Source organism: Monodelphis domestica, chromosome 5, assembly GCF_027887165.1.
Source record: "Monodelphis domestica isolate mMonDom1 chromosome 5, mMonDom1.pri, whole genome shotgun sequence".
Taxonomy (NCBI): domain Eukaryota; kingdom Metazoa; phylum Chordata; class Mammalia; order Didelphimorphia; family Didelphidae; genus Monodelphis; species Monodelphis domestica.
The window spans coordinates 31,821,351-31,829,593 of record NC_077231.1 but is presented as its reverse complement, the minus strand read 5'-3'; the positions used below and the strand labels follow the sequence as shown (position 1 = coordinate 31,829,593).

Below are 8,243 nucleotides of genomic sequence, written 5' to 3'. Positions count from 1 at the left end.
TTGATTATTTGGTTTCATTGAAATTTTCTTTTCTTTGATTTATATCCCTAGTATAGGTTAGCATAGATAATTTGTAGCAATAAGAATAGGATAAGCATACGATTAAGACTTTTTTGGAGGAAATATAATAATAATATTAGGTATAGCTTTAGAATTATATAGAATAGTGAACATAGGGGAGAGGTTTTTTATCTCTCCACATGCTCGAAGGGGGGAAATTATAAGGATATTAGAAAATAAGTAGTTTGATTATTTTTGAGATAAGAAGTAGAGAAGCTGGCTTGGGAAAGGATTGGAGTTTCAAACAGAGCTGATCCAGAGTGTCAGTTTCAAGTCTAATGGTTTTTCTGTGACATTTACTCTCTCTGGGTGTGGCAGTTGGTCTCTGAAGTTGGCAGAATTAGACTCTCTGTCTCTCTCTTACTGTCTGAGGTAGAAGGAAAGAAGGAAAAGATCTGAAGGAGCTTAGTGTTTTCTTTTTCCAACTTGGGAAACACTATTGACTATCTATTACTGTTTTATAGATTGTTTTAACTCTAAGAAGACCAAAGAAAGACCTGGTCTTTGATTTGAACTCTGAGTTTGCTAAGGCGCGGAGTCCTAACTTGATTCTTGTTAAGACTCAACCAGCTAGCCTTTGTTATTTTTATAACTTGGAAGCAAATTAAAAATTATAAGGATAATATTGTTAGTTTATTTAGAATACTAAAAATTTGGGTTAGTCACATCAGGAAGAATTAGTGTAATCTGTGAATACAGGAGAAGCGGTTCCTTGTGGAACCAGGGAGTTTTATTTGGGTGGAGTTAGAATTCCTAAGTTAGAAATCCTTTTATCCTTATATATTTCAATAATTTTTTTTTAAATAAACGGAGTCTCTTTAGAGTTCTTGTGCCTGACCCTGAAGAGAAGTTATTTATGAGTTCACTTCACTTATATAAACTGAAGATACTTTGTGAGCACAGCAAGTAGAATATCTAAATCAGTTTATAAATAATATTCAATCAATTGATGTATTATTTTTACAGTTTATCTTTTATGTTTACACCTCAATGGTTCTAATTGTCATCGCTCAGAAGAGGGTCCCCAAGCTGTTATGAGGATACTGATATTGGTTTTTTCCCCCGAGTCTGGCACAATATTTGTACATACTCAAATATGTAACTGAATTTGTGATCTTGTGGATTTGGAAATTTCCTCCAATAACACAAATCCAAATTTATCTATACCTGCCCAACCTGTTCCACTCTGGTCTTTGCCTTGTAATTTTGCTACAAGGGGTCCACTCAATATGCTGGCAGTCTTTCTCAACTAATGTATTGATCCTTTGTTATATGGACATTTTAGGCCATTTAGGGGGAAAAAAGAACATTTGTATGTAAAATGCTGATAAAGATCAGCTTAACAAGAAACACCTCATCAGATAAAAATGCTCAAGGAGAGACACAGTGTTCTGAAATGAGAGAGAACAGTCAATTTTAGAGACAAAAGTTCTGATTGAAGGTGGGGATGGACGCAAGACTTTATAGATCCCTAGCTGATTAACATATGATTGCTTTCAGAATTGTAAAAGATATAATTCCCATTGGTTACTGGAAGGTAGTGTCAATTGGGTTTTGGAGAGCTCCAAGTTTGCTTTTGTCCCTTGGGAACTTGCCTTTAGTCCCAAACTGTCCTTATCTTAGACTGAACATGGGATCACCAAGTGTCCATTAAATGTCCTGAATAGGAGTGATAGAAATGCTCAAATCTTCAAGCATCCTTTTTGTCTTAGATATATCCCCCATTGTATCAGAGAGCCAGTCTCAAGAAGACCAATACCTGGCAGGAACCATACTTTTGTATCCATTGTAAGTTAGGCCATTCCCTGATACCCTAGACTCTAGCTACAGTCTCTTTACCAAGCCTACTTGTAACCAGTCGGTGTATGTTTGTTGTACTATTTTTTCCAAAGAGTATATAAGTCCTGAAGTTCTATTATTCTTTGGAAAATCATCTTTGGCAGTGAATTTTCCAGAGATACTGTCCCCAGTGGCCCAGAGCCTTGGCTCTATGTGGTATTTAGTTCTAGGCTCTGTGTGATTGCCAAATATTAAGAACTTTTTCTCTTATCCTGATTAAAGATTTGGTTTTATGACTACTGAGGAAAATAGAGCCAATCAAGTTTATTGACCATATGCAATGCAGCTTAAGAGATGGGAAACTATCAAGCTCTTGTGTTGCCTCTTTCCTGCCCTCTGTGCCTTGGGAGGGAGAATTAGACAGACAGGCTTTTTATTTGCTTTTCTGTGAGCTGTATTGATTAGGAATGAAGCTTGGCTTTGCTGAGAACATATCTAGAGGAAACAGAATGCCATATTATTTGAAAAGTTGGTAGAGGAAAGGCAAGATGGCCCTATCATGGCAGACTGAGATGGGGAAACTGCCCCCAGAATAGATATGAGAATCTTTGAAGTTCTCTGGCTTGGAGGAACTTCTTTGCCCTGTAATAGCTTAACACTTTGTCAGTGCCTTGCCAAGGGTGTCTATACAATAAAAGAACTTGATACTTTTTCAGTTTTCTGAGAACAAGAGAAGCAGCTTTGCCAGCAAGTGACTTCAAGGGTAACAAACAGGACTAGCAATCCAGTCATGAATTGTCCCCCACCCCACCCCACCCCGAACATGGCCTCTACTACTTAAGTGCTTTCCTGTAAGTTTCAATAGGTCTATGCCCATTCTTCCTGAGTGATACTATGGGTACTAGGCATGGGCCATAGTACCCCAAATTATAGAAGTATTTTAGGCCAAATTGTAAATAGGAAATTCCTTTGCTCCCTTACATTCCTGAGACTCTGGATAAGACCCTGAGAGGAATATTCTCCTTGATTTGAGATGGACAGAGAGATACACCTTCAGGCTATGCCTTGATACCATCAGGTTGTATCTCAGACATCCATCTGTCCCCTAAACTATGAGGGTCACCACTCTAAGAGTCACATCTCCATTGTTGTAAAAGTTATAAAGACCCCAGACTTGATGTTCTTGGAGGTAGCTTTCTACCTATGCCGTCCTCCTGGCCAGATTCAACATTACATTCTAAAGTAATAAAGTTCTCTTTTTAAGCTAAATTTTGGAGTCTTACATTCCTACAAAGGGTACCCTTTCTAAACCCAAGGGGTTCACCTGAAGCCCCCTACAACCCACTGGGATGTATGAAGCATTTCAGGACTAGCACCCTTGGTGGAAGGGCTTGTCAAGACCTTTTCAGGGCTGTTTTATTCCTTTGGTGTCTGCCTTTCACTTTCACCCAACTCTTACCCATGGTTCCAAGAAGTTGTAGCATGTTCAGCAGCCAAATCCTGGGCAGTGGGGCTAAACCAGGTTCCCAGAGCTGACAGTCCCCTAAGCTATTGATGAATTTGGGGGATGTTTACCCAAGCATATGAAGACTTTCTCTGGTAGAATGGGTTTTTGAAAACAATTTGTTTCAATGGTCATGAAGGCAGCTGAAGCAGGTGCTGTGCAAGTGCTTAGAACTTGGTCAGACATGGCAGAAGTCAAGATCATTCACTACATCCCAGGCTCATCACCAGTTGTCCTGACTTTTTTTGATGATGGAAGAGAGAGTAAGAGGATGACTTTGTACAACTCTGCCTCACTTAAATCCAATTCACACTCAAGTCAAGACATCACCCTCATGATGTCCTCGGTCTTCTTCAAAATGAAGGATGAACAATATGTATTGGTGGGAGTTTATAAGTTAGATTTTTGGACAGAGTATTACATTTTGATGACCTCTACCTTTGCCTTCTGAGAAAATGTTAAGATTATTCTTGTCTTCGTATTTTCATCCAGTAACTGTTTCTTTTTTTGAGAGTTATCATTGTCATCAATTTTGTATAAATGAGCACAGCAATGGGGTCTCTGAGCTACAGTTGCATATAATAAGACCCTGAGAGTATCCCTGTATCCACTCCTCTAGGAAACCATTCCAACCTATCAAAGTGGGGTAACTAAGCCAGGCACAGCCCCAAAAGAAGAAAGTCTAACTCCATCACTCTGCCTATAAGGAAAGATAGATATAGGACAACAACTAGTAAGGATGTCTGGACTGAATGAGGGTTTTTTGTTTTGTATTAAGAATAGAAGAGGTAGGGCAATGTCTGTAGGCAACAGGACAGGATATCCTATTGGAGTAAGAAGACATCAATTTGAGTACAATTATGACATTGCCATCTGTATTATTTTTATAGGATCATTAATTTAGAAACAAAAGAGACCTTAAAGATCACCTACTTCAACACCTTCATTTTATAGATGAGGAAACTAAGGTCTGGGAAAGGTGACCTGTCCAAGATCACAGAGGTAATTGGTTGCAGAGCTAAAATTCAAACTGAAGTCATATCGTTAAAAAATTAAAGTGCCTAGAAGTAGATAATGTGCCTCCTATAGGTGTGGGTAGGAGATGAATTTGAACTAAACAAGAGATAGAAGTCATTACAAAATATAGATAGCAAAAACCACCCTAGCCTCCATTCAACTCCAACTCCCAGGTAGGTTATATTTCACTCCTTCCCCAGGGTTCTCTTATACCTTAAGGGGCCTTAGTGTATGTCTAGGATCTCTGCCAATGGCTTCGGCCCCAATGGATAGCTTTCCCCCAAGCATAAGGGGTGATCATTTGTACCCCAGTTCCATTTAGCTACTAACAGTCACATTAGCTTCTACACAGAAATGTTTCCTTCAAAAAGTATAAAAACAAAAATGCAAACTTATTCTTCCATCACCCTCCTTCTCCCCCTAATATCACTTCAATCTCTGAGGAGAGAAAAGGGAACAGAGCTTAGGTTCATAGTTTAGTTGTTTCCATAATGCACAGCCCCAGCTCTAAGTCCAAGATCTCCCTAGAGTTTGAATCCCACACAGTCTGGATTCTTGGGGCTCTATGTTGGGCAGGCTACCATATCACTTGCAACCCTGGCTCCAAGGCCACTTACTAGGGTTGGAACTCCTTGTCCTGTGGGGATAGCCTGAAACTGAAGGGAAAACAACACAGAATAGCACCCAACATCCTGGGGATGTTTCTTGGAGCTGGACAAAAGAGAGGGAGGAAGGAGAGGAAGATCTTTCTCCTTCACTGGTTCAGTTCATGGTATCTTTGATGTGTGTAAACCGGGATCTTCATCCTCTGGATGAAACCAAGGAGAAAACAGCAGAAAGAGAGCTAATGGCTCAATCTTACCTCTTTTAAAAACACAAGCAGCCAAAGGAAGCTACTCTGACCCACATGGTAGGGGATGAAGAAACCTCCATGTTAGGCAATCTAAACATGCTCCAAAGATCTCTAAATGGCACTTTCAATGTTAGGAGAACTGGGCACCCAGGTCCCAGGATTCTATCTAATCTATGTAAGCCCAGAACTTGGGGTGCTGGGCCAAGCTGGGTTATAGTTGAGATCATCTTGCTCCCCAAGTTTCTTCAATTATACAATGAGGAGATTATATGCTGAGTGATTTCTAAGGGCCCTTTCTAGCACCAAATCTATGATTCTATCATCTCTCTCCCCTGTTCCTAGTTATCAAGCAACCTTTTCTATTTCAGAAGTTCTCAAATTTTCCCATGGAGGTACAACCTCTCAGTTTAAATAAAGCTTTGGCAGAAATCTTGCAGTAAAATTCCCTAAAGTGTCTGAGGACACATTTGAACCCCGGAAAGCTTTGGCAGAAATCTTGCAGTAAAATTCCCTAAAGTGTCTGAGGACACATTTGAACCCCGGACTTTCCATCTCCAGACCTGGTTCTCAAACCACTGAACCATCTCTCTTCCCACTAACGTTATTTCTAATGTCTATTACAAAACAAGTATCTTTTTTTCCCCAAAATTGGAGTGAAATGGTTCAGTGTTCCTTACTAGACCATTTTGGGGGCTAATTTACCTTCCTTAGAATACTGATAATGGGAAGGTCCTTGAAGAACAGAATGAGAAGACTAACTCCCCTCTATAAAGGAATACAGTTGCACTGTAGCTTACAAATGTCTCATGTGAGTCTGGATTATAGGAGACAGTTCTCAGTGACAAATCAGTCCCCTCAAGAATCTGATAGATCTGAAAAGCTGAAAAATACTATATCCATGATGCCTATACCAAAGTTCAGGCACATGATGAAGCCCAGCCTGATGGTCAGGTGCCTTTCCTTAACCATTTACATGTTTACACTGCTAGGGCCCTGATGATCTCAATTCTTTCTAGTAATCATTAACCTCTGGCCCAGGGTCTAGAACTCTGGGTTTATACTGACAAGGTTCAACCTTCCTTCCTTCCTATACAGACAAGGTTCAGTTTTTCTTCCTTCCTTCCTTTCTTTCTTGTTCAAATTTATTTATTTATTTGTTACATTAAAATTTCCTCATATCTCCCTCCCTCCTGTCCCCTGTAAAAATGGAGACTTGAACCTGGGACTCAATTTCCCAGGAATCCTTGCTAGCTCCCAGAATGCCCTCTAATCTCACTGAGATTTCCACATGGGAGAGGTCAAAAATTTCTATGTAACCTGGCTGTAAAGGCTACTGGGCCTCTCTTTCCTACTTCCACTTCGGATCACACGTGGCTTTCCACCTAGCAGGCAACATGTGAGTGGTTGTGAATAGGCTCTCTGGGCCTAGCACGTGTCTTTCTTACTTGTAGATTCTCAAATTCTCAACCTTTAATAAAACTCTAAAAATACAATACTCCTTGCAGAGAGAAACTAATTTCTACCTGCCTCAGTTTCCCCCCAAATTTTAACTCTTACAGTTTGGCGTAACCACTTCGGGAAAATGAAATATCTCAATCTTCTGATTCTTTTCTCTATTAAGTTCAGCTGTTAATAGCTAGTGCCTAGAATTTTTTTTGATCCACGTTTCTCTGACCGAGGTTTTTTACCCTCAAAAAGCTGCTGCTTGTTCCAGCCATTGGATAGCTCACCGGCTCCCAGCCTGGCCCTCCCCTGCCTGCCTGCCGCCATTCACTTCGGACTTTCTTGAGCCTTTCCCGCTGACCCGGCTGCACTCTGTTCTCACCTGGTGCCAGCTCTCCCGGCCCTGCCTACCCTGGCTGCCTGCTCTGGCTCCCAGCCCTGCTTGCCTGCATTCCTGTCCCGGCCCGACCCTGTCCCTGTTTAACCCAGATCGTGATCACCTGGTGACCTGCCTGCCCAACAAACTCTAGCCTTGGAGAAGATCACTCATCACTCAGGACTCATTTCTACTAGCTGGTAAAAAACAAGGGTATTGGCGGAGGATCGTAGGAGGGGAGAAAGTAGAGGGAAAGAAGAAAGTGATTCTTTCAAAACAGGAACTTAAAAGCATGGCTATTTTACAAGGATATCTTTTAATTGCATTGATAATTTTATTGACTTCACCTGCGTGTCAGGGAAAACATTCAGCTCTGTACAACCTTTTAGCTAACTTTGGGGAGGCAGCTGGGTGTCTCAGTGGACTGAGAGACAGGCCTAGAGACGGGAGGTCCTGGATTGGAATATGGCCTGAGTCACTTCATGGTGGTGTGGCCCTGAGCAGATCGCTTGGACCCCATTGCTTAGCCCTTAGCACTCTGCCTTCTGACAATAGGCATCTAAATGGATAAAACCCAAGGAACTTTAAAGAGACTGGAGGTTATATTTTTTAAGGCATTTCAGAATCCAATGGTTTATACAAATCTCTATATTCTATTGCATTTTACTGTTTGCTCTGTTTAAGATTTAACTTTGTGATTTTAAGTTCATATATTACTGCATTCAATATTATTCTGTTACACTGAATCATTTTAATGTACTGGGTTTTAACTACTGTTATATTCTGTTGTGTTTCCCCTATAACCATATTGAACAAATACTATTGAATATGCCCATATATGAAAAAAAAACACAGCTTTTCTATTTTTGACTTTGTAAATTGTCACATAGAGGATAGATGGACTTCATCAGAATTGGTTACAATTGTATAACAACCTTTGGAAAATTTAATGTGCTAATAAATATCACAACTGATTTTAAGGGGTTTCTAGACATGATTTTTAGAATTTTTTCTTAACAATCTCTGGCCATTTTTGCCTGCCCCTGACATGAGGTGTAAGGCCCATTCTAGTAGCTGAAGTTAAATACAATTATAACCCCAACCTTCCCGCATTTCTAAAAATGTGAATGGAAGTTGAGCAGTTAATCTCAGGGCATTTGTACCCCTAAAAAGCCTCCAAAAAAGGAGCACCCCTCATTTATCTCTTCAGC

General features: G+C 40.3%; 1 long non-coding RNA gene across 1 annotated transcript; it reads left to right on the top strand.

Moving 5' to 3' along the window:
* Positions 1–6,311: 6,311 nt before the first annotated feature.
* LOC130454414 (uncharacterized) lies at positions 6,312–8,024 on the top strand. The gene is made up of 2 exons (XR_008912042.1): positions 6,312–6,609; positions 6,912–8,024. It is a non-coding gene; the product is annotated as an uncharacterized LOC130454414 (long non-coding RNA).
* The last annotated feature ends 219 nt before the right edge of the window (positions 8,025–8,243 follow it).